We start from the raw sequence: 27547 nt of genomic DNA, 5'->3' as shown, positions 1-27547 counted from the left end.
AATAGCAACCCTAACCCTAACCCTAATCACAACCCTAACCCTAACCCTAATTGCAACCCTAACCCTAACCCTAATTGCAACCCTAACCCATATTAGGGATTAATTGGAATAACTCCGCGCTGCTTGCTCGAAACGTGCTGAAATTCGGTGTGGTTGTGTGGCAGGCCACCCTTTATTAATCATGAAATGCACAAGTCTCTAGGACTTTCAGAAGAAAAGTTTTTCAAAAATATCTTGTACTTTTTTTTTATAGATTTGGTGGTTTCACCATTTCCGAAGGTCGTAGAAGCTCGGGGATGGTCCCAATGGATCGGGCAGAGCCACATTAGTGGAGATGGAACCAACTTCCAAGTCTCTATGACCTTCAGAAAAAAAGTTATTGAACAATATCTTGAACTCCTATAGGTTTTCATCCCTAACCCTAACCCTAATCACAACCAAAAAATCAAACACTAATCACAACCCTAACCCTACCCCTTCCAAAGGTCGTAGAAGCTCGGGGGTGGTACCAATGGATCGGGCATAGCCACATTAGTTGAGATGGAACCAACTTCCAAGTCTCTATGACCTACAGAAAAAAAGTTATTGAAGAATATCTTGAGCTCCAATGGGTATTCATCCCTAACCCTAACCCTACTAGCAACCCTAACCCTAACCCTAATCACAACCCTAACCCTAATTGCAACCCTAACCCTAACCCTAACCCTAATTGCAACCCTAACCCATATTAGGGATTAATTGGAATAACTCCGCGCTGCTTGCTCGAAACGTGCTGAAATTCGGTGTGGTTGTGTGGCAGGCCACCCTTTATTAATCATGAAATGCACAAGTCTCTAGGACTTTCAGAAGAAAAGTTATTCAAAAATATCTTGCACTTTTTTTTTATAGATTTGGTGGTTTCACCATTTCCGAAGGTCGTAGAAGCTCAGGGATGGTCCCAATGGATCGGGCAGAGCCACATTAGTGGAGATGGAACCAACTTCCAAGTCTCTATGACCTTCAGAAAAAAAGTTATTGAACAATATCTTGAACTCCTATAGGTTTTCATCCCTAACCCTAACCCTAATCACAACCAAAAAATCAAACACTAATCACAACCCTAACCCTACCCCTTCCAAAGGTCGTAGAAGCTCGGGGGTGGTACCAATGGATCGGGCATAGCCACATTAGTGGAGATGGAACCAACTTCCAAGTCTCTATGACCTACAGAAAAAAAGTTATTGAAGAATATCTTGAGCTCCAATGGGTATTCATCCCTAACCCTAACCCTAATAGCAACCCTAACCCTAACCCTAATCACAACCCTAACCCTAACCCTAATTGCAACCCTAACCCTAACCCTAATTGCAACCCTAACCCATATTAGGGATTAATTGGAATAACTCCGCGCTGCTTGCTCGAAACGTGCTGAAATTCGGTGTGGTTGTGTGGCAGGCCACCCTTTATTAATCATGAAATGCACAAGTCTCTAGGACTTTCAGAAGAAAAGTTATTCAAAAATATCTTGCACTTTTTTTTTATAGATTTGGTGGTTTCACCATTTCCGAAGGTCGTAGAAGCTCAGGGATGGTCCCAATGGATCGGGCAGAGCCACATTAGTGGAGATGGAACCAACTTCCAAGTCTCTATGACCTTCAGAAAAAAAGTTATTGAACAATATCTTGAACTCCTATAGGTTTTCATCCCTAACCCTAACCCTAATCACAACCAAAAAATCAAACACTAATCACAACCCTAACCCTACCCCTTCCAAAGGTCGTAGAAGCTCGGGGGTGGTACCAATGGATCGGGCATAGCCACATTAGTGGAGATGGAACCAACTTCCAAGTCTCTATGACCTACAGAAAAAAAGTTATTGAAGAATATCTTGAGCTCCAATGGGTATTCATCCCTAACCCTAACCCTAATAGCAACCCTAACCCTAACCCTAATCACAACCCTAACCCTAACCCTAATTGCAACCCTAACCCTAACCCTAATTGCAACCCTAACCCATATTAGGGATTAATTGGAATAACTCCGCGCTGCTTGCTCGAAACGTGCTGAAATTCGGTGTGGTTGTGTGGCAGGCCACCCTTTATTAATCATGAAATGCACAAGTCTCTAGGACTTTCAGAAGAAAAGTTATTCAAAAATATCTTGCACTTTTTTTTTATAGATTTGGTGGTTTCACCATTTCCGAAGGTCGTAGAAGCTCAGGGATGGTCCCAATGGATCGGGCAGAGCCACATTAGTGGAGATGGAACCAACTTCCAAGTCTCTATGACCTTCAGAAAAAAAGTTATTGAACAATATCTTGAACTCCTATAGGTTTTCATCCCTAACCCTAACCCTAATCACAACCAAAAAATCAAACACTAATCACAACCCTAACCCTACCCCTTCCAAAGGTCGTAGAAGCTCGGGGGTGGTACCAATGGATCGGGCATAGCCACATTATTGGAGATGGAACCAACTTCCAAGTCTCTATGACCTACAGAAAAAAAGTTATTGAAGAATATCTTGAGCTCCAATGGGTATTCATCCCTAACCCTAACCCTAATAGCAACCCTAACCCTAACCCTAATCACAACCCTAACCCTAACCCTAATTGCAACCCTAACCCTAACCCTAATTGCAACCCTAACCCATATTAGGGATTAATTGGAATAACTCCGCGCTGCTTGCTCGAAACGTGCTGAAATTCGGTGTGGTTGTGTGGCAGGCCACCCTTTATTAATCATGAAATGCACAAGTCTCTAGGACTTTCAGAAGAAAAGTTTTTCAAAAATATCTTGTACTTTTTTTTTATAGATTTGGTGGTTTCACCATTTCCGAAGGTCGTAGAAGCTCGGGGATGGTCCCAATGGATCGGGCAGAGCCACATTAGTGGAGATGGAACCAACTTCCAAGTCTCTATGACCTTCAGAAAAAAAGTTATTGAACAATATCTTGAACTCCTATAGGTTTTCATCCCTAACCCTAACCCTAATCACAACCAAAAAATCAAACACTAATCACAACCCTAACCCTACCCCTTCCAAAGGTCGTAGAAGCTCGGGGGTGGTACCAATGGATCGGGCATAGCCACATTAGTTGAGATGGAACCAACTTCCAAGTCTCTATGACCTACAGAAAAAAAGTTATTGAAGAATATCTTGAGCTCCAATGGGTATTCATCCCTAACCCTAACCCTACTAGCAACCCTAACCCTAACCCTAATCACAACCCTAACCCTAATTGCAACCCTAACCCTAACCCTAACCCTAATTGCAACCCTAACCCATATTAGGGATTAATTGGAATAACTCCGCGCTGCTTGCTCGAAACGTGCTGAAATTCGGTGTGGTTGTGTGGCAGGCCACCCTTTATTAATCATGAAATGCACAAGTCTCTAGGACTTTCAGAAGAAAAGTTATTCAAAAATATCTTGCACTTTTTTTTTATAGATTTGGTGGTTTCACCATTTCCGAAGGTCGTAGAAGCTCAGGGATGGTCCCAATGGATCGGGCAGAGCCACATTAGTGGAGATGGAACCAACTTCCAAGTCTCTATGACCTTCAGAAAAAAAGTTATTGAACAATATCTTGAACTCCTATAGGTTTTCATCCCTAACCCTAACCCTAATCACAACCAAAAAATCAAACACTAATCACAACCCTAACCCTACCCCTTCCAAAGGTCGTAGAAGCTCGGGGGTGGTACCAATGGATCGGGCATAGCCACATTATTGGAGATGGAACCAACTTCCAAGTCTCTATGACCTACAGAAAAAAAGTTATTGAAGAATATCTTGAGCTCCAATGGGTATTCATCCCTAACCCTAACCCTAATAGCAACCCTAACCCTAACCCTAATCACAACCCTAACCCTAACCCTAATTGCAACCCTAACCCTAACCCTAATTGCAACCCTAACCCATATTAGGGATTAATTGGAATAACTCCGCGCTGCTTGCTCGAAACGTGCTGAAATTCGGTGTGGTTGTGTGGCAGGCCACCCTTTATTAATCATGAAATGCACAAGTCTCTAGGACTTTCAGAAGAAAAGTTTTTCAAAAATATCTTGTACTTTTTTTTTATAGATTTGGTGGTTTCACCATTTCCGAAGGTCGTAGAAGCTCGGGGATGGTCCCAATGGATCGGGCAGAGCCACATTAGTGGAGATGGAACCAACTTCCAAGTCTCTATGACCTTCAGAAAAAAAGTTATTGAACAATATCTTGAACTCCTATAGGTTTTCATCCCTAACCCTAACCCTAATCACAACCAAAAAATCAAACACTAATCACAACCCTAACCCTACCCCTTCCAAAGGTCGTAGAAGCTCGGGGGTGGTACCAATGGATCGGGCATAGCCACATTAGTTGAGATGGAACCAACTTCCAAGTCTCTATGACCTACAGAAAAAAAGTTATTGAAGAATATCTTGAGCTCCAATGGGTATTCATCCCTAACCCTAACCCTACTAGCAACCCTAACCCTAACCCTAATCACAACCCTAACCCTAATTGCAACCCTAACCCTAACCCTAACCCTAATTGCAACCCTAACCCATATTAGGGATTAATTGGAATAACTCCGCGCTGCTTGCTCGAAACGTGCTGAAATTCGGTGTGGTTGTGTGGCAGGCCACCCTTTATTAATCATGAAATGCACAAGTCTCTAGGACTTTCAGAAGAAAAGTTATTCAAAAATATCTTGCACTTTTTTTTTATAGATTTGGTGGTTTCACCATTTCCGAAGGTCGTAGAAGCTCGGGGATGGTCCCAATGGATCGGGCAGAGCCACATTAGTGGAGATGGAACCAACTTCCAAGTCTCTATGACCTTCAGAAAAAAAGTTATTGAACAATATCTTGAACTCCTATAGGTTTTCATCCCTAACCCTAACCCTAATCACAACCAAAAAATCAAACACTAATCACAACCCTAACCCTACCCCTTCCAAAGGTCGTAGAAGCTCGGGGGTGGTACCAATGGATCGGGCATAGCCACATTAGTTGAGATGGAACCAACTTCCAAGTCTCTATGACCTACAGAAAAAAAGTTATTGAAGAATATCTTGAGCTCCAATGGGTATTCATCCCTAACCCTAACCCTACTAGCAACCCTAACCCTAACCCTAATCACAACCCTAACCCTAATTGCAACCCTAACCCTAACCCTAACCCTAATTGCAACCCTAACCCATATTAGGGATTAATTGGAATAACTCCGCGCTGCTTGCTCGAAACGTGCTGAAATTCGGTGTGGTTGTGTGGCAGGCCACCCTTTATTAATCATGAAATGCACAAGTCTCTAGGACTTTCAGAAGAAAAGTTATTCAAAAATATCTTGCACTTTTTTTTTATAGATTTGGTGGTTTCACCATTTCCGAAGGTCGTAGAAGCTCAGGGATGGTCCCAATGGATCGGGCAGAGCCACATTAGTGGAGATGGAACCAACTTCCAAGTCTCTATGACCTTCAGAAAAAAAGTTATTGAACAATATCTTGAACTCCTATAGGTTTTCATCCCTAACCCTAACCCTAATCACAACCAAAAAATCAAACACTAATCACAACCCTAACCCTACCCCTTCCAAAGGTCGTAGAAGCTCGGGGGTGGTACCAATGGATCAGGCATAGCCACATTGGTAGAGATGGAACCAACTTCCAAGTCTCTATGACCTACAGAAAAAAAGTTATTGAAGAATATCTTGAGCTCCAATGGGTATTCATCCCTAACCCTAACCCTAATAGCAACCCTAACCCTAACCCTAATCACAACCCTAACCCTAATTGAAACCCTAACCCTAACCCTAACCCTAATTGCAACCCTAACCCATATTAGGGATTAATTGGAATAACTCCGCGCTGCTTGCTCGAAACGTGCTGAAATTCGGTGTGGTTGTGTGGCAGGCCACCCTTTATTAATCATGAAATGCACAAGTCTCTAGGACTTTCAGAAGAAAAGTTATTCAAAAATATCTTGTACTTTTTTTTTATAGATTTGGTGGTTTCACCATTTCCGAAGGTCGTAGAAGCTCGGGGATGGTCCCAATGGATCGGGCAGAGCCACATTAGTGGAGATGGAACCAACTTCCAAGTCTCTATGACCTTCAGAAAAAAAGTTATTGAACAATATCTTGAACTCCTATAGGTTTTCATCCCTAACCCTAACCCTAATCACAACCAAAAAATCAAACACTAATCACAACCCTAACCCTACCCCTTCCAAAGGTCGTAGAAGCTCGGGGGTGGTACCAATGGATCGGGCATAGCCACATTAGTGGAGATGGAACCAACTTCCAAGTCTCTATGACCTACAGAAAAAAAGTTATTGAAGAATATCTTGAGCTCCAATGGGTATTCATCCCTAACCCTAACCCTACTAGCAACCCTAACCCTAACCCTAATCACAACCCTAACCCTAACCCTAATTGCAACCCTAACCCTAACCCTAATTGCAACCCTAACCCATATTAGGGATTAATTGGAATAACTCCGCGCTGCTTGCTCGAAACGTGCTGAAATTCGGTGTGGTTGTGTGGCAGGCCACCCTTTATTAATCATGAAATGCACAAGTCTCTAGGACTTTCAGAAGAAAAGTTTTTCAAAAATATCTTGTACTTTTTTTTTATAGATTTGGTGGTTTCACCATTTCCGAAGGTCGTAGAAGCTCGGGGATGGTCCCAATGGATCGGGCAGAGCCACATTAGTGGAGATGGAACCAACTTCCAAGTCTCTATGACCTTCAGAAAAAAAGTTATTGAACAATATCTTGAACTCCTATAGGTTTTCATCCCTAACCCTAACCCTAATCACAACCAAAAAATCAAACACTAATCACAACCCTAACCCTACCCCTTCCAAAGGTCGTAGAAGCTCGGGGGTGGTACCAATGGATCGGGCATAGCCACATTAGTTGAGATGGAACCAACTTCCAAGTCTCTATGACCTACAGAAAAAAAGTTATTGAAGAATATCTTGAGCTCCAATGGGTATTCATCCCTAACCCTAACCCTACTAGCAACCCTAACCCTAACCCTAATCACAACCCTAACCCTAATTGCAACCCTAACCCTAACCCTAACCCTAATTGCAACCCTAACCCATATTAGGGATTAATTGGAATAACTCCGCGCTGCTTGCTCGAAACGTGCTGAAATTCGGTGTGGTTGTGTGGCAGGCCACCCTTTATTAATCATGAAATGCACAAGTCTCTAGGACTTTCAGAAGAAAAGTTATTCAAAAATATCTTGCACTTTTTTTTTATAGATTTGGTGGTTTCACCATTTCCGAAGGTCGTAGAAGCTCAGGGATGGTCCCAATGGATCGGGCAGAGCCACATTAGTGGAGATGGAACCAACTTCCAAGTCTCTATGACCTTCAGAAAAAAAGTTATTGAACAATATCTTGAACTCCTATAGGTTTTCATCCCTAACCCTAACCCTAATCACAACCAAAAAATCAAACACTAATCACAACCCTAACCCTACCCCTTCCAAAGGTCGTAGAAGCTCGGGGGTGGTACCAATGGATCAGGCATAGCCACATTGGTAGAGATGGAACCAACTTCCAAGTCTCTATGACCTACAGAAAAAAAGTTATTGAAGAATATCTTGAGCTCCAATGGGTATTCATCCCTAACCCTAACCCTAATAGCAACCCTAACCCTAACCCTAATCACAACCCTAACCCTAATTGAAACCCTAACCCTAACCCTAACCCTAATTGCAACCCTAACCCATATTAGGGATTAATTGGAATAACTCCGCGCTGCTTGCTCGAAACGTGCTGAAATTCGGTGTGGTTGTGTGGCAGGCCACCCTTTATTAATCATGAAATGCACAAGTCTCTAGGACTTTCAGAAGAAAAGTTATTCAAAAATATCTTGCACTTTTTTTTTATAGATTTGGTGGTTTCACCATTTCCGAAGGTCGTAGAAGCTCAGGGATGGTCCCAATGGATCGGGCAGAGCCACATTAGTGGAGATGGAACCAACTTCCAAGTCTCTATGACCTTCAGAAAAAAAGTTATTGAACAATATCTTGAACTCCTATAGGTTTTCATCCCTAACCCTAACCCTAATCACAACCAAAAAATCAAACACTAATCACAACCCTAACCCTACCCCTTCCAAAGGTCGTAGAAGCTCGGGGGTGGTACCAATGGATCAGGCATAGCCACATTGGTAGAGATGGAACCAACTTCCAAGTCTCTATGACCTACAGAAAAAAAGTTATTGAAGAATATCTTGAGCTCCAATGGGTATTCATCCCTAACCCTAACCCTAATAGCAACCCTAACCCTAACCCTAATCACAACCCTAACCCTAATTGAAACCCTAACCCTAACCCTAACCCTAATTGCAACCCTAACCCATATTAGGGATTAATTGGAATAACTCCGCGCTGCTTGCTCGAAACGTGCTGAAATTCGGTGTGGTTGTGTGGCAGGCCACCCTTTATTAATCATGAAATGCACAAGTCTCTAGGACTTTCAGAAGAAAAGTTATTCAAAAATATCTTGTACTTTTTTTTTATAGATTTGGTGGTTTCACCATTTCCGAAGGTCGTAGAAGCTCGGGGATGGTCCCAATGGATCGGGCAGAGCCACATTAGTGGAGATGGAACCAACTTCCAAGTCTCTATGACCTTCAGAAAAAAAGTTATTGAACAATATCTTGAACTCCTATAGGTTTTCATCCCTAACCCTAACCCTAATCACAACCAAAAAATCAAACACTAATCACAACCCTAACCCTACCCCTTCCAAAGGTCGTAGAAGCTCGGGGGTGGTACCAATGGATCGGGCATAGCCACATTAGTGGGGATGGAACCAACTTCCAAGTCTCTATGACCTACAGAAAAAAAGTTATTGAAGAATATCTTGAGCTCCAATGGGTATTCATCCCTAACCCTAACCCTAATAGCAACCCTAACCCTAACCCTAATCACAACCCTAACCCTAACCCTAATTGCAACCCTAACCCTAACCCTAACCCTAATTGCAACCCTAACCCATATTAGGGATTAATTGGAATAACTCCGCGCTGCTTGCTCGAAACGTGCTGAAATTCGGTGTGGTTGTGTGGCAGGCCACCCTTTATTAATCATGAAATGCACAAGTCTCTAGGACTTTCAGAAGAAAAGTTATTCAAAAATATCTTGTACTTTTTTTTTATAGATTTGGTGGTTTCACCATTTCCGAAGGTCGTAGAAGCTCGGGGATGGTCCCAATGGATCGGGCAGAGCCACATTAGTGGAGATGGAACCAACTTCCAAGTCTCTATGACCTTCAGAAAAAAAGTTATTGAACAATATCTTGAACTCCTATAGGTTTTCATCCCTAACCCTAACCCTAATCACAACCAAAAAATCAAACACTAATCACAACCCTAACCCTACCCCTTCCAAAGGTCGTAGAAGCTCGGGGGTGGTACCAATGGATCGGGCATAGCCACATTAGTGGAGATGGAACCAACTTCCAAGTCTCTATGACCTACAGAAAAAAAGTTATTGAAGAATATCTTGAGCTCCAATGGGTATTCATCCCTAACCCTAACCCTAATAGCAACCCTAACCCTAACCCTAATCACAACCCTAACCCTAACCCTAATTGCAACCCTAACCCTAACCCTAACCCTAACCCTAATTGCAACCCTAACCCATATTAGGGATTAATTGGAATAACTCTGCGCTGCTTGCTCGAAACGTGCTGAAATTCGGTGTGGTTGTGTGGCAGGCCACCCTTTATTAATCATGAAATGCACAAGTCTCTAGGACTTTCAGAAGAAAAGTTATTCAAAAATATCTTGTACTTTTTTTTTATAGATTTGGTGGTTTCACCATTTCCGAAGGTCGTAGAAGCTCGGGGATGGTCCCAATGGATCGGGCAGAGCCACATTAGTGGAGATGGAACCAACTTCCAAGTCTCTATGACTTTCAGAAAAAAAGTTATTGAACAATATCTTGAACTCCTATAGGTTTTCATCCCTAACCCTAACCCTAATCACAACCAAAAAATCAAACACTAATCACAACCCTAACCCTACCCCTTCCAAAGGTCGTAGAAGCTCGGGGGTGGTACCAATGGATCGGGCATAGCCACATTAGTGGAGATGGAACCAACTTCCAAGTCTCTATGACCTACAGAAAAAAAGTTATTGAAGAATATCTTGAGCTCCAATGGGTATTCATCCCTAACCCTAACCCTAATAGCAACCCTAACCCTAACCCTAATCACAACCCTAACCCTAACCCTAATTGCAACCCTAACCCTAACCCTAACCCTAATTGCAACCCTAACCCATATTAGGGATTAATTGGAATAACTCTGCGCTGCTTGCTCGAAACGTGCTGAAATTCGGTGTGGTTGTGTGGCAGGCCACCCTTTATTAATCATGAAATGCACAAGTTTCTAGGACTTTCAGAAGAAAAGTTTTTCAAAAATATCTTGTACTTTTTTTTTATAGATTTGGTGGTTTCACCATTTCCGAAGGTCGTAGAAGCTCGGGGATGGTCCCAATGGATCGGGCAGAGCCACATTAGTGGAGATGGAACCAACTTCCAAGTCTCTATGACCTTCAGAAAAAAAGTTATTGAACAATATCTTGAACTCCTATAGGTTTTCATCCCTAACCCTAACCCTAATCACAACCAAAAAATCAAACACTAATCACAACCCTAACCCTACCCCTTCCAAAGGTCGTAGAAGCTCGGGGGTGGTACCAATGGATCGGGCATAGCCACATTAGTGGAGATGGAACCAACTTCCAAGTCTCTATGACCTACAGAAAAAAAGTTATTGAAGAATATCTTGAGCTCCAATGGGTATTCATCCCTAACCCTAACCCTAATAGCAACCCTAACCCTAACCCTAATCACAACCCTAACCCTAATTGAAACCCTAACCCTAACCCTAACCCTAATTGCAACCCTAACCCATATTAGGGATTAATTGGAATAACTCCGCGCTGCTTGCTCGAAACGTGCTGAAATTCGGTGTGGTTGTGTGGCAGGCCACCCTTTATTAATCATGAAATGCACAAGTCTCTAGGACTTTCAGAAGAAAAGTTATTCAAAAATATCTTGTACTTTTTTTTTATAGATTTGGTGGTTTCACCATTTCCGAAGGTCGTAGAAGCTCGGGGATGGTCCCAATGGATCGGGCAGAGCCACATTAGTGGAGATGGAACCAACTTCCAAGTCTCTATGACCTTCAGAAAAAAAGTTATTGAACAATATCTTGAACTCCTATAGGTTTTCATCCCTAACCCTAACCCTAATCACAACCAAAAAATCAAACACTAATCACAACCCTAACCCTACCCCTTCCAAAGGTCGTAGAAGCTCGGGGGTGGTACCAATGGATCGGGCATAGCCACATTAGTGGGGATGGAACCAACTTCCAAGTCTCTATGACCTACAGAAAAAAAGTTATTGAAGAATATCTTGAGCTCCAATGGGTATTCATCCCTAACCCTAACCCTAATAGCAACCCTAACCCTAACCCTAATCACAACCCTAACCCTAACCCTAATTGCAACCCTAACCCTAACCCTAACCCTAATTGCAACCCTAACCCATATTAGGGATTAATTGGAATAACTCCGCGCTGCTTGCTCGAAACGTGCTGAAATTCGGTGTGGTTGTGTGGCAGGCCACCCTTTATTAATCATGAAATGCACAAGTCTCTAGGACTTTCAGAAGAAAAGTTATTCAAAAATATCTTGTACTTTTTTTTTATAGATTTGGTGGTTTCACCATTTCCGAAGGTCGTAGAAGCTCGGGGATGGTCCCAATGGATCGGGCAGAGCCACATTAGTGGAGATGGAACCAACTTCCAAGTCTCTATGACCTTCAGAAAAAAAGTTATTGAACAATATCTTGAACTCCTATAGGTTTTCATCCCTAACCCTAACCCTAATCACAACCAAAAAATCAAACACTAATCACAACCCTAACCCTACCCCTTCCAAAGGTCGTAGAAGCTCGGGGGTGGTACCAATGGATCGGGCATAGCCACATTAGTGGAGATGGAACCAACTTCCAAGTCTCTATGACCTACAGAAAAAAAGTTATTGAAGAATATCTTGAGCTCCAATGGGTATTCATCCCTAACCCTAACCCTAATAGCAACCCTAACCCTAACCCTAATCACAACCCTAACCCTAACCCTAATTGCAACCCTAACCCTAACCCTAACCCTAACCCTAATTGCAACCCTAACCCATATTAGGGATTAATTGGAATAACTCCGCGCTGCTTGCTCGAAACGTGCTGAAATTCGGTGTGGTTGTGTGGCAGGCCACCCTTTATTAATCATGAAATGCACAAGTCTCTAGGACTTTCAGAAGAAAAGTTATTCAAAAATATCTTGTACTTTTTTTTTATAGATTTGGTGGTTTCACCATTTCCGAAGGTCGTAGAAGCTCGGGGATGGTCCCAATGGATCGGGCAGAGCCACATTAGTGGAGATGGAACCAACTTCCAAGTCTCTATGACTTTCAGAAAAAAAGTTATTGAACAATATCTTGAACTCCTATAGGTTTTCATCCCTAACCCTAACCCTAATCACAACCAAAAAATCAAACACTAATCACAACCCTAACCCTACCCCTTCCAAAGGTCGTAGAAGCTCGGGGGTGGTACCAATGGATCGGGCATAGCCACATTAGTGGAGATGGAACCAACTTCCAAGTCTCTATGACCTACAGAAAAAAAGTTATTGAAGAATATCTTGAGCTCCAATGGGTATTCATCCCTAACCCTAACCCTAATAGCAACCCTAACCCTAACCCTAATCACAACCCTAACCCTAACCCTAATTGCAACCCTAACCCTAACCCTAACCCTAATTGCAACCCTAACCCATATTAGGGATTAATTGGAATAACTCTGCGCTGCTTGCTCGAAACGTGCTGAAATTCGGTGTGGTTGTGTGGCAGGCCACCCTTTATTAATCATGAAATGCACAAGTTTCTAGGACTTTCAGAAGAAAAGTTTTTCAAAAATATCTTGTACTTTTTTTTTATAGATTTGGTGGTTTCACCATTTCCGAAGGTCGTAGAAGCTCGGGGATGGTCCCAATGGATCGGGCAGAGCCACATTAGTGGAGATGGAACCAACTTCCAAGTCTCTATGACCTTCAGAAAAAAAGTTATTGAACAATATCTTGAACTCCTATAGGTTTTCATCCCTAACCCTAACCCTAATCACAACCAAAAAATCAAACACTAATCACAACCCTAACCCTACCCCTTCCAAAGGTCGTAGAAGCTCGGGGGTGGTACCAATGGATCGGGCATAGCCACATTAGTGGAGATGGAACCAACTTCCAAGTCTCTATGACCTACAGAAAAAAAGTTATTGAAGAATATCTTGAGCTCCAATGGGTATTCATCCCTAACCCTAACCCTAATAGCAACCCTAACCCTAACCCTAATCACAACCCTAACCCTAACCCTAATTGCAACCCTAACCCATATTAGGGATTAATTGGAATAACTCCGCGCTGCTTGCTCGAAACGTGCAGAAATTCGGTGTGGTTGTGTGGCAGGCCACCCTTTATTAATCATGAAATGCACAAGTCTCTAGGACTTTCAGAAGAAAAGTTATTCAAAAATATCTTGCACTTTTTTTTTATAGATTTGGTGGTTTCACCATTTCCGAAGGTCGTAGAAGCTCAGGGATGGTCCCAATGGATCGGGCAGAGCCACATTAGTGGAGATGGAACCAACTTCCAAGTCTCTATGACCTTCAGAAAAAAAGTTATTGAACAATATCTTGAACTCCTATAGGTTTTCATCCCTAACCCTAACCCTAATCACAACCAAAAAATCAAACACTAATCACAACCCTAACCCTACCCCTTCCAAAGGTCGTAGAAGCTCGGGGGTGGTACCAATGGATCGGGCATAGCCACATTATTGGAGATGGAACCAACTTCCAAGTCTCTATGACCTACAGAAAAAAAGTTATTGAAGAATATCTTGAGCTCCAATGGGTATTCATCCCTAACCCTAACCCTAATAGCAACCCTAACCCTAACCCTAATCACAACCCTAACCCTAACCCTAATTGCAACCCTAACCCTAACCCTAATTGCAACCCTAACCCATATTAGGGATTAATTGGAATAACTCCGCGCTGCTTGCTCGAAACGTGCTGAAATTCGGTGTGGTTGTGTGGCAGGCCACCCTTTATTAATCATGAAATGCACAAGTTTCTAGGACTTTCAGAAGAAAAGTTTTTCAAAAATATCTTGTACTTTTTTTTTATAGATTTGGTGGTTTCACCATTTCCGAAGGTCGTAGAAGCTCGGGGATGGTCCCAATGGATCGGGCAGAGCCACATTAGTGGAGATGGAACCAACTTCCAAGTCTCTATGACCTTCAGAAAAAAAGTTATTGAACAATATCTTGAACTCCTATAGGTTTTCATCCCTAACCCTAACCCTAATCACAACCAAAAAATCAAACACTAATCACAACCCTAACCCTACCCCTTCCAAAGGTCGTAGAAGCTCGGGGGTGGTACCAATGGATCGGGCATAGCCACATTAGTGGAGATGGAACCAACTTCCAAGTCTCTATGACCTACAGAAAAAAAGTTATTGAAGAATATCTTGAGCTCCAATGGGTATTCATCCCTAACCCTAACCCTAATAGCAACCCTAACCCTAACCCTAATCACAACCCTAACCCTAACCCTAATTGCAACCCTAACCCTAACCCTAACCCTAATTGCAACCCTAACCCATATTAGGGATTAATTGGAATAACTCTGCGCTGCTTGCTCGAAACGTGCTGAAATTCGGTGTGGTTGTGTGGCAGGCCACCCTTTATTAATCATGAAATGCACAAGTCTCTAGGACTTTCAGAAGAAAAGTTTTTCAAAAATATCTTGTACTTTTTTTTTATAGATTTGGTGGTTTCACCATTTCCGAAGGTCGTAGAAGCTCGGGGATGGTCCCAATGGATCGGGCAGAGCCACATTAGTGGAGATGGAACCAACTTCCAAGTCTCTATGACCTTCAGAAAAAAAGTTATTGAACAATATCTTGAACTCCTATAGGTTTTCATCCCTAACCCTAACCCTAATCACAACCAAAAAATCAAACACTAATCACAACCCTAACCCTACCCCTTCCAAAGGTCGTAGAAGCTCGGGGGTGGTACCAATGGATCGGGCATAGCCACATTAGTGGAGATGGAACCAACTTCCAAGTCTCTATGACCTACAGAAAAAAAGTTATTGAAGAATATCTTGAGCTCCAATGGGTATTCATCCCTAACCCTAACCCTAATAGCAACCCTAACCCTAACCCTAATCACAACCCTAACCCTAACCCTAATTGCAACCCTAACCCTAACCCTAATTGCAACCCTAACCCATATTAGGGATTAATTGGAATAACTCCGCGCTGCTTGCTCGAAACGTGCTGAAATTCGGTGTGGTTGTGTGGCAGGCCACCCTTTATTAATCATGAAATGCACAAGTCTCTAGGACTTTCAGAAGAAAAGTTATTCAAAAATATCTTGCACTTTTTTTTTATAGATTTGGTGGTTTCACCATTTCCGAAGGTCGTAGAAGCTCAGGGATGGTCCCAATGGATCGGGCAGAGCCACATTAGTGGAGATGGAACCAACTTCCAAGTCTCTATGACCTTCAGAAAAAAAGTTATTGAACAATATCTTGAACTCCTATAGGTTTTCATCCCTAACCCTAACCCTAATCACAACCAAAAAATCAAACACTAATCACAACCCTAACCCTACCCCTTCCAAAGGTCGTAGAAGCTCGGGGGTGGTACCAATGGATCGGGCATAGCCACATTAGTGGAGATGGAACCAACTTCCAAGTCTCTATGACCTACAGAAAAAAAGTTATTGAAGAATATCTTGAGCTCCAATGGGTATTCATCCCTAACCCTAACCCTAATAGCAACCCTAACCCTAACCCTAATCACAACCCTAACCCTAACCCTAATTGCAACCCTAACCCTAACCCTAATTGCAACCCTAACCCATATTAGGGATTAATTGGAATAACTCCGCGCTGCTTGCTCGAAACGTGCTGAAATTCGGTGTGGTTGTGTGGCAGGCCACCCTTTATTAATCATGAAATGCACAAGTCTCTAGGACTTTCAGAAGAAAAGTTATTCAAAAATATCTTGCACTTTTTTTTTATAGATTTGGTGGTTTCACCATTTCCGAAGGTCGTAGAAGCTCAGGGATGGTCCCAATGGATCGGGCAGAGCCACATTAGTGGAGATGGAACCAACTTCCAAGTCTCTATGACCTTCAGAAAAAAAGTTATTGAACAATATCTTGAACTCCTATAGGTTTTCATCCCTAACCCTAACCCTAATCACAACCAAAAAATCAAACACTAATCACAACCCTAACCCTACCCCTTCCAAAGGTCGTAGAAGCTCGGGGGTGGTACCAATGGATCGGGCATAGCCACATTAGTGGAGATGGAACCAACTTCCAAGTCTCTATGACCTACAGAAAAAAAGTTATTGAAGAATATCTTGAGCTCCAATGGGTATTCATCCCTAACCCTAACCCTAATAGCAACCCTAACCCTAACCCTAATCACAACCCTAACCCTAACCCTAATTGCAACCCTAACCCTAACCCTAATTGCAACCCTAACCCATATTAGGGATTAATTGGAATAACTCCGCGCTGCTTGCTCGAAACGTGCTGAAATTCGGTGTGGTTGTGTGGCAGGCCACCCTTTATTAATCATGAAATGCACAAGTCTCTAGGACTTTCAGAAGAAAAGTTATTCAAAAATATCTTGCACTTTTTTTTTATAGATTTGGTGGTTTCACCATTTCCGAAGGTCGTAGAAGCTCAGGGATGGTCCCAATGGATCGGGCAGAGCCACATTAGTGGAGATGGAACCAACTTCCAAGTCTCTATGACCTTCAGAAAAAAAGTTATTGAACAATATCTTGAACTCCTATAGGTTTTCATCCCTAACCCTAACCCTAATCACAACCAAAAAATCAAACACTAATCACAACCCTAACCCTACCCCTTCCAAAGGTCGTAGAAGCTCGGGGGTGGTACCAATGGATCAGGCATAGCCACATTAGTAGAGATGGAACCAACTTCCAAGTCTCTATGACCTACAGAAAAAAAGTTATTGAAGAATATCTTGAGCTCCAATGGGTATTCATCCCTAACCCTAACCCTAATAGCAACCCTAACCCTAACCCTAATCACAACCCTAACCCTAATTGCAACCCTAACCCTAACCCTAACCCTAATTGCAACCCTAACCCATATTAGGGATTAATTGGAATAACTCCGCGCTGCTTGCTCGAAACGTGCTGAAATTCGGTGTGGTTGTGTGGCAGGCCACCCTTTATTAATCATGAAATGCACAAGTCTCTAGGACTTTCAGAAGAAAAGTTATTCAAAAATATCTTGCACTTTTTTTTTATAGATTTGGTGGTTTCACCATTTCCGAAGGTCGTAGAAGCTCAGGGATGGTCCCAATGGATCGGGCATAGCCACATTAGTGGAGATGGAACCAACTTCCAAGTCTCTATGACCTACAGAAAAAAAGTTATTGAAGAATATCTTGAGCTCCAATGGGTATTCATCCCTAACCCTAACCCTAATAGCAACCCTAACCCTAACTCTAATCACAACCCTAACCCTAACCCTAATTGCAACCCTAACCCTAACCCTAATTGCAACCCTAACCCATATTAGGGATTAATTGGAATAACTCCGCGCTGCTTGCTCGAAACGTGCTGAAATTCGGTGTGGTTGTGTGGCAGGCCACCCTTTATTAATCATGAAATGCACAAGTCTCTAGGACTTTCAGAAGAAAAGTTTTTCAAAAATATCTTGTACTTTTTTTTTATAGATTTGGTGGTTTCACCATTTCCGAAGGTCGTAGAAGCTCGGGGATGGTCCCAATGGATCGGGCAGAGCCACATTAGTGGAGATGGAACCAACTTCCAAGTCTCTATGACCTTCAGAAAAAAAGTTATTGAACAATATCTTGAACTCCTATAGGTTTTCATCCCTAACCCTAACCCTAATCACAACCAAAAAATCAAACACTAATCACAACCCTAACCCTACCCCTTCCAAAGGTCGTAGAAGCTCAGGGATGGTCCCAATGGATCGGGCAGAGCCACATTAGTGGAGATGGAACCAACTTCCAAGTCTCTATGACCTTCAGAAAAAAAGTTATTGAACAATATCTTGAACTCCTATAGGTTTTCATCCCTAACCCTAACCCTAATCACAACCAAAAAATCAAACACTAATCACAACCCTAACCCTACCCCTTCCAAAGGTCGTAGAAGCTCGGGGGTGGTACCAATGGATCAGGCATAGCCACATTAGTAGAGATGGAACCAACTTCCAAGTCTCTATGACCTACAGAAAAAAAGTTATTGAAGAATATCTTGAGCTCCAATGGGTATTCATCCCTAACCCTAACCCTAATAGCAACCCTAACCCTAACCCTAATCACAACCCTAACCCTAATTGCAACCCTAACCCTAACCCTAACCCTAATTGCAACCCTAACCCATATTAGGGATTAATTGGAATAACTCCGCGCTGCTTGCTCGAAACGTGCTGAAATTCGGTGTGGTTGTGTGGCAGGCCACCCTTTATTAATCATGAAATGCACAAGTCTCTAGGACTTTCAGAAGAAAAGTTATTCAAAAATATCTTGCACTTTTTTTTTATAGATTTGGTGGTTTCACCATTTCCGAAGGTCGTAGAAGCTCAGGGATGGTCCCAATGGATCGGGCAGAGCCACATTAGTGGAGATGGAACCAACTTCCAAGTCTCTATGACCTTCAGAAAAAAAGTTATTGAACAATATCTTGAACTCCTATAGGTTTTCATCCCTAACCCTAACCCTAATCACAACCAAAAAATCAAACACTAATCACAACCCTAACCCTACCCCTTCCAAAGGTCGTAGAAGCTCGGGGGTGGTACCAATGGATCAGGCATAGCCACATTAGTAGAGATGGAACCAACTTCCAAGTCTCTATGACCTACAGAAAAAAAGTTATTGAAGAATATCTTGAGCTCCAATGGGTATTCATCCCTAACCCTAACCCTAATAGCAACCCTAACCCTAACCCTAATCACAACCCTAACCCTAATTGAAACCCTAACCCTAACCCTAACCCTAATTGCAACCCTAACCCATATTAGGGATTAATTGGAATAACTCCGCGCTGCTTGCTCGAAACGTGCTGAAATTCGGTGTGGTTGTGTGGCAGGCCACCCTTTATTAATCATGAAATGCACAAGTCTCTAGGACTTTCAGAAGAAAAGTTATTCAAAAATATCTTGTACTTTTTTTTTATAGATTTGGTGGTTTCACCATTTCCGAAGGTCGTAGAAGCTCGGGGATGGTCCCAATGGATCGGGCAGAGCCACATTAGTGGAGATGGAACCAACTTCCAAGTCTCTATGACCTTCAGAAAAAAAGTTATTGAACAATATCTTGAACTCCTATAGGTTTTCATCCCTAACCCTAACCCTAATCACAACCAAAAAATCAAACACTAATCACAACCCTAACCCTACCCCTTCCAAAGGTCGTAGAAGCTCGGGGGTGGTACCAATGGATCGGGCATAGCCACATTAGTGGAGATGGAACCAACTTCCAAGTCTCTATGACCTACAGAAAAAAAGTTATTGAAGAATATCTTGAGCTCCAATGGGTATTCATCCCTAACCCTAACCCTAATAGCAACCCTAACCCTAACCCTAATCACAACCCTAACCCTAACCCTAAAAGCAACCCTAACCCTAACCCTAATTGCAACCCTAACCCATATTAGGGATTAATTGGAATAACTCTGCGCTGCTTGCTCGAAACGTGCTGAAATTCGGTGTGGTTGTGTGGCAGGCCACCCTTTATTAATCATGAAATGCACAAGTCTCTAGGACTTTCAGAAGAAAAGTTATTCAAAAATATCTTGTACTTTTTTTTTATAGATTTGGTGGTTTCACCATTTCCGAAGGTCGTAGAAGCTCGGGGATGGTCCCAATGGATCGGGCAGAGCCACATTAGTGGAGATGGAACCAACTTCCAAGTCTCTATGACCTTCAGAAAAAAAGTTATTGAACAATATCTTGAACTCCTATAGGTTTTCATCCCTAACCCTAACCCTAATCACAACCAAAAAATCAAACACTAATCACAACCCTAACCCTACCCCTTCCAAAGGTCGTAGAAGCTCGGGGGTGGTACCAATGGATCGGGCATAGCCACATTAGTGGGGATGGAACCAACTTCCAAGTCTCTATGACCTACAGAAAAAAAGTTATTGAAGAATATCTTGAGCTCCAATGGGTATTCATCCCTAACCCTAACCCTAATAGCAACCCTAACCCTAACCCTAATCACAACCCTAACCCTAACCCTAATTGCTACCCTAACCCTAACCCTAACCCTAATTGCAACCCTAACCCATATTAGGGATTAATTGGAATAACTCCGCGCTGCTTGCTCGAAACGTGCTGAAATTCGGTGTGGTTGTGTGGCAGGCCACCCTTTATTAATCATGAAATGCACAAGTCTCTAGGACTTTCAGAAGAAAAGTTATTCAAAAATATCTTGTACTTTTTTTTTATAGATTTGGTGGTTTCACCATTTCCGAAGGTCGTAGAAGCTCGGGGATGGTCCCAATGGATCGGGCAGAGCCACATTAGTGGAGATGGAACCAACTTCCAAGTCTCTATGACCTTCAGAAAAAAAGTTATTGAACAATATCTTGAACTCCTATAGGTTTTCATCCCTAACCCTAACCCTAATCACAACCAAAAAATCAAACACTAATCACAACCCTAACCCTACCCCTTCCAAAGGTCGTAGAAGCTCGGGGGTGGTACCAATGGATCGGGCATAGCCACATTAGTGGGGATGGAACCAACTTCCAAGTCTCTATGACCTACAGAAAAAAAGTTATTGAAGAATATCTTGAGCTCCAATGGGTATTCATCCCTAACCCTAACCCTAATAGCAACCCTAACCCTAACCCTAATCACAACCCTAACCCTAACCCTAATTGCAACCCTAACCCTAACCCTAACCCTAACCCTAATTGCAACCCTAACCCATATTAGGGATTAATTGGAATAACTCCGCGCTGCTTGCTCGAAACGTGCTGAAATTCGGTGTGGTTGTGTGGCAGGCCACCCTTTATTAATCATGAAATGCACAAGTCTCTAGGACTTTCAGAAGAAAAGTTATTCAAAAATATCTTGTACTTTTTTTTTATAGATTTGGTGGTTTCACCATTTCCGAAGGTCGTAGAAGCTCGGGGATGGTCCCAATGGATCGGGCAGAGCCACATTAGTGGAGATGGAACCAACTTCCAAGTCTCTATGACCTTCAGAAAAAAAGTTATTGAACAATATCTTGAACTCCTATAGGTTTTCATCCCTAACCCTAACCCTAATCACAACCAAAAAATCAAACACTAATCACAACCCTAACCCTACCCCTTCCAAAGGTCGTAGAAGCTCGGGGGTGGTACCAATGGATCGGGCATAGCCACATTAGTGGAGATGGAACCAACTTCCAAGTCTCTATGACCTACAGAAAAAAAGTTATTGAAGAATATCTTGAGCTCCAATGGGTATTCATCCCTAACCCTAACCCTAATAGCAACCCTAACCCTAACCCTAATCACAACCCTAACCCTAACCCTAATTGCAACCCTAACCCTAACCCTAACCCTAACCCTAATTGCAACCCTAACCCGTATTAGGGATTAATTGGAATAACTCAGCGCTGCTTGCTCGAAACGTGCTGAAATTCGGTGTGGTTGTGTGGCAGGCCACCCTTTATTAATCATGAAATGCACAAGTCTCTAGGACTTTCAGAAGAAAAGTTATTCAAAAATATCTTGTACTTTTTTTTTATAGATTTGGTGGTTTCACCATTTCCGAAGGTCGTAGAAGCTCGGAGATGGTCCCAATGGATCGGGCAGAGCCACATTAGTGGAGATGGAACCAACTTCCAAGTCTCTATGACCTTCAGAAAAAAAGTTATTGAACAATATCTTGAACTCCTATAGGTTTTCATCCCTAACCCTAACCCTAATCACAACCAAAAAATCAAACACTAATCACAACCCTAACCCTACCCCTTCCAAAGGTCGTAGAAGCTCGGGGGTGGTACCAATGGATCGGGCATAGCCACATTAGTGGAGATGGAACCAACTTCCAAGTCTCTATGACCTACAGAAAAAAAGTTATTGAAGAATATCTTGAGCTCCAATGGGTATTCATCCCTAACCCTAACCCTAATAGCAACCCTAACCCTAACCCTAATCACAACCCTAACCCTAACCCTAATTGCAACCCTAACCCTAACCCTAACCCTAATTGCAACCCTAACCCATATTAGGGATTAATTGGAATAACTCCGTGCTGCTTGCTCGAAACGTGCTGAAATTCGGTGTGGTTGTGTGGCAGGCCACCCTTTATTAATCATGAAATGCACAAGTCTCTAGGACTTTCAGAAGAAAAGTTGTTCAAAAATATCTTGTACTTTTTTTTTATAGATTTGGTGGTTTCACCATTTCCGAAGGTCGTAGAAGCTCGGGGATGGTCCCAATGGATCGGGCAGAGCCACATTAGTGGAGATGGAACCAACTTCCAAGTCTCTATGACCTTCAGAAAAAAAGTTATTGAACAATATCTTGAACTCCTATAGGTTTTCATCCCTAACCCTAACCCTAATCACAACCAAAAAATCAAACACTAATCACAACCCTAACCCTACCCCTTCCAAAGGTCGTAGAAGCTCGGGGGTGGTACCAATGGATCGGGCATAGCCACATTAGTGGAGATGGAACCAACTTCCAAGTCTCTATGACCTACAGAAAAAAAGTTATTGAAGAATATCTTGAGCTCCAATGGGTATTCATCCCTAACCCTAACCCTAATAGCAACCCTAACCCTAATCACAACCCTAACCCTAACCCTAATTGCAACCCTAACCCTAACCCTAACCCTAACCCTAATTGCAACCCTAACCCATATTAGGGATTAATTGGAATAACTCCGCGCTGCTTGCTCGAAACGTGCTGAAATTCGGTGTGGTTGTGTGGCAGGCCACCCTTTATTAATCATGAAATGCACAAGTCTCTAGGACTTTCAGAAGAAAAGTTATTCAAAAATATCTTGTACTTTTTTTTTATAGATTCGGTGGTTTCACCATTTCCGAAGGTCGTAGAAGCTCGGGGATGGTCCCAATGGATCGGGCAGAGCCACATTAGTGGAGATGGAACCAACTTCCAAGTCTCTATGACCTTCAGAAAAAAAGTTATTGAACAATATCTTGAACTCCTATAGGTTTTCATCCCTAACCCTAACCCTAATCACAACCAAAAAATCAAACACTAATCACAACCCTAACCCTACCCCTTCCAAAGTTCGTAGAAGCTCGGGGGTGGTACCAATGGATCTGGCATAGCCACATTAGTGGAGATGGAACCAACTTCCAAGTCTCTATGACCTACAGAAAAAAAGTTATTGAAGAATATCTTGAGCTCCAATGGGTATTCATCCCTAACCCTAACCCTAATAGCAACCCTAACCCTAACCCTAATCACAACCCTAACCCTAACCCTAATTGCAACCCTAACCCTAACCCTAACCCTAACCCTAACCCTAATTGCAACCCTAACCCATATTAGGGATTAATTGGAATAACTCCGCGCTGCTTGCTCGAAACGTGCTGAAATTCGGTGTGGTTGTGTGGCAGGCCACCCTTTATTAATCATGAAATGCACAAGTCTCTAGGACTTTCAGAAGAAAAGTTATTCAAAAATATCTTGTACTTTTTTTTTATAGATTTGGTGGTTTCACCATTTCCGAAGGTCGTAGAAGCTCGGGGATGGTCCCAATGGATCGGGCAGAGCCACATTAGTGGAGATGGAACCAACTTCCAAGTCTCTATGACCTTCAGAAAAAAAGTTATTGAACAATATCTTGAACTCCTATAGGTTTTCATCCCTAACCCTAACCCTAATCACAACCAAAAAATCAAACACTAATCACAACCCTAACCCTACCCCTTCCAAAGGTCGTAGAAGCTCGGGGGTGGTACCAATGGATCGGGCATAGCCACATTAGTGGGGATGGAACCAACTTCCAAGTCTCTATGACCTTCAGAAAAAAAGTTATTGAACAATATCTTGAACTCCTATAGGTTTTCATCCCTAACCCTAACCCTAATCACAACCAAAAAATCAAACACTAATCACAACCCTAACCCTACCCCTTCCAAAGGTCGTAGAAGCTCGGGGGTGGTACCAATGGATCGGGCATAGCCACATTAGTGGACATGGAACCAACTTCCAAGTCTCTATGACCTACAGAAAAAAAGTTATTGAAGAATATCTTGAGCTCCAATGGGTATTCATCCCTAACCCTAACCCTAATAGCAACCCTAACCCTAATCACAACCCTAACCCTAACCCTAATTGCAACCCTAACCCTAACCCTAACCCTAACCCTAATTGCAACCCTAACCCATATTAGGGATTAATTGGAATAACTCCGCGCTGCTTGCTCGAAACGTGCTGAAATTCGGTGTGGTTGTGTGGCAGGCCACCCTTTATTAATCATGAAATGCACAAGTCTCTAGGACTTTCAGAAGAAAAGTTATTCAAAAATATCTTGTACTTTTTTTTTATAGATTCGGTGGTTTCACCATTTCCGAAGGTCGTAGAAGCTCGGGGATGGTCCCAATGGATCGGGCAGAGCCACATTAGTGGAGATGGAACCAACTTCCAAGTCTCTATGACCTTCAGAAAAAAAGTTATTGAACAATATCTTGAACTCCTATAGGTTTTCATCCCTAACCCTAACCCTAATCACAACCAAAAAATCAAACACTAATCACAACCCTTACCCTACCCCTTCCAAAGGTCGTAGAAGCTCGGGGGTGGTACCAATGGATCTGGCATAGCCACATTAGTGGAGATGGAACCAACTTCCAAGTCTCTATGACCTACAGAAAAAAAGTTATTGAAGAATATCTTGAGCTCCAATGGGTATTCATCCCTAACCCTAACCCTAATAGCAACCCTAACCCTAACCCTAATCACAACCCTAACCCTAACCCTAATTGCAACCCTAACCCTAACCCTAACCCTAACCCTAACCCTAATTGCAACCCTAACCCATATTAGGGATTAATTGGAATAACTCCGCGCTGCTTGCTCGAAACGTGCTGAAATTCGGTGTGGTTGTGTGGCAGGCCACCCTTTATTAATCATGAAATGCACAAGTCTCTAGGACTTTCAGAAGAAAAGTTATTCAAAAATATCTTGTACTTTTTTTTTATAGATTTGGTGGTTTCACCATTTCCGAAGGTCGTAGAAGCTCGGGGATGGTCCCAATGGATCGGGCAGAGCCACATTAGTGGAGATGGAACCAACTTCCAAGTCTCTATGACCTTCAGAAAAAAAGTTATTGAACAATATCTTGAACTCCTATAGGTTTTCATCCCTAACCCTAACCCTAATCACAACCAAAAAATCAAACACTAATCACAACCCTAACCCTACCCCTTCCAAAGGTCGTAGAAGCTCGGGGGTGGTACCAATGGATCGGGCATAGCCACATTAGTGGACATGGAACCAACTTCCAAGTCTCTATGACCTACAGAAAAAAAGTTATTGAAGAATATCTTGAGCTCCAATGGGTATTCATCCCTAACCCTAACCCTAATAGCAACCCTAACCCTAACCCTAATCACAACCCTAACCCTAACCCTAATTGCAACCCTAACCCTAACCCTAACCCTAACCCTAACCCTAATTGCAACCCTAACCCATATTAGGGATTAATTGGAATAACTCCGCGCTGCTTGCTCGAAACGTGCTGAAATTCGGTGTGGTTGTGTGGCAGGCCACCCTTTATTAATCATGAAATGCACAAGTCTCTAGGACTTTCAGAAGAAAAGTTATTCAAAAATATCTTGTACTTTTTTTTTATAGATTTGGTGGTTTCACCATTTCCGAAGGTCGTAGAAGCTCGGGGATGGTCCCAATGGATCGGGCAGAGCCACATTAGTGGAGATGGAACCAACTTCCAAGTCTCTATGACCTTCAGAAAAAAAGTTATTGAACAATATCTTGAACTCCTATAGGTTTTCATCCCTAACCCTAACCCTAATCACAACCAAAAAATCAAACACTAATCACAACCCTAACCCTACCCCTTCCAAAGGTCGTAGAAGCTCGGGGGTGGTACCAATGGATCGGGCATAGCCACATTAGTGGAGATGGAACCAACTTCCAAGTCTCTATGACCTACAGAAAAAAAGTTATTGAAGAATATCTTGAGCTCCAATGGGTATTCATCCCTAACCCTAACCCTAATAGCAACCCTAACCCTAACCCTAATCACAACCCTAACCCTAACCCTAATTGCAACCCTAACCCTAACCCTAACCCTAATTGCAACCCTAACCCATATTAGGGATTAATTGGAATAACTCCGCGCTGCTTGCTCGAAACGTGCTGAAATTCGGTGTGGTTGTGTGGCAGGCCACCCTTTATTAATCATGAAATGCACAAGTCTCTAGGACTTTCAGAAGAAAAGTTATTCAAAAATATCTTGTACTTTTTTTTTATAGATTCGGTGGTTTCACCATTTCCGAAGGGCGTAGAAGCTCGGGGATGGTCCCAATGGATCGGGCAGAGCCACATTAGTGGAGATGGAACCAACTTCCAAGTCTCTATGACCTTCAGAAAAAAAGTTATTGAACAATATCTTGAACTCCTATAGGTTTTCATCCCTAACCCTAACCCTAATCACAACCAAAAAATCAAACACTAATCACAACCCTAACCCTACCCCTTCCAAAGGTCGTAGAAGCTCGGGGGTGGTACCAATGGATCGGGCATAGCCACATTAGTGGAGATGGAACCAACTTCCAAGTCTCTATGACCTACAGAAAAAAAGTTATTGAAGAATATCTTGAGCTCCAATGGGTATTCATCCCTAACCCTAACCCTAATAGCAACCCTAACCCTAACTCTAATCACAACCCTAACCCTAACCCTAATTGCAACCCTAACCCTAACCCTAACCCTAACCCTAATTGCAACCCTAACCCATATTAGGGATTAATTGGAATAACTCCGCGCTGCTTGCTCGAAACGTGCTGATATTCGGTGTGGTTGTGTGGCAGGCCACCCTTTATTAATCATGAAATGCACAAGTCTCTAGGACTTTCAGAAGAAAAGTTATTCAAAAATATCTTGTACTTTTTTTTTATAGATTCGGTGGTTTCACCATTTCCGAAGGTCGTAGAAGCTCGGGGATGGTCCCAATGGATCGGGCAGAGCCACATTAGTGGAGATGGAACCAACTTCCAAGTCTCTATGACCTTCAGAAAAAAAGTTATTGAACAATATCTTGAACTCCTATAGGTTTTCATCCCTAACCCTAACCCTAATCACAACCAAAAAATCAAACACTAATCACAACCCTAACCCTACCCCTTCCAAAGGTCGTAGAAGCTCGGGGGTGGTACCAATGGATCGGG

At 42.5% G+C, this 27547-nt stretch overlaps 1 protein-coding gene across 1 annotated transcript in view; it reads right to left on the bottom strand.

Moving 5' to 3' along the window:
• Positions 1-27547, bottom strand: part of fbxo41 (F-box protein 41) — a 290646-nt gene that overhangs the window by 91001 nt on the left and 172098 nt on the right. The gene's annotated exons all lie outside the window — the stretch shown is intronic.

The sequence above is a fragment of the Paralichthys olivaceus genome, chromosome 8 (genome assembly GCF_024713975.1).
Source record: "Paralichthys olivaceus isolate ysfri-2021 chromosome 8, ASM2471397v2, whole genome shotgun sequence".
Classification (NCBI taxonomy): domain Eukaryota; kingdom Metazoa; phylum Chordata; class Actinopteri; order Pleuronectiformes; family Paralichthyidae; genus Paralichthys; species Paralichthys olivaceus.
The sequence above is the reverse complement of the archived record's forward strand: the minus strand, read 5'-3'. Positions and strand labels throughout refer to the sequence as shown.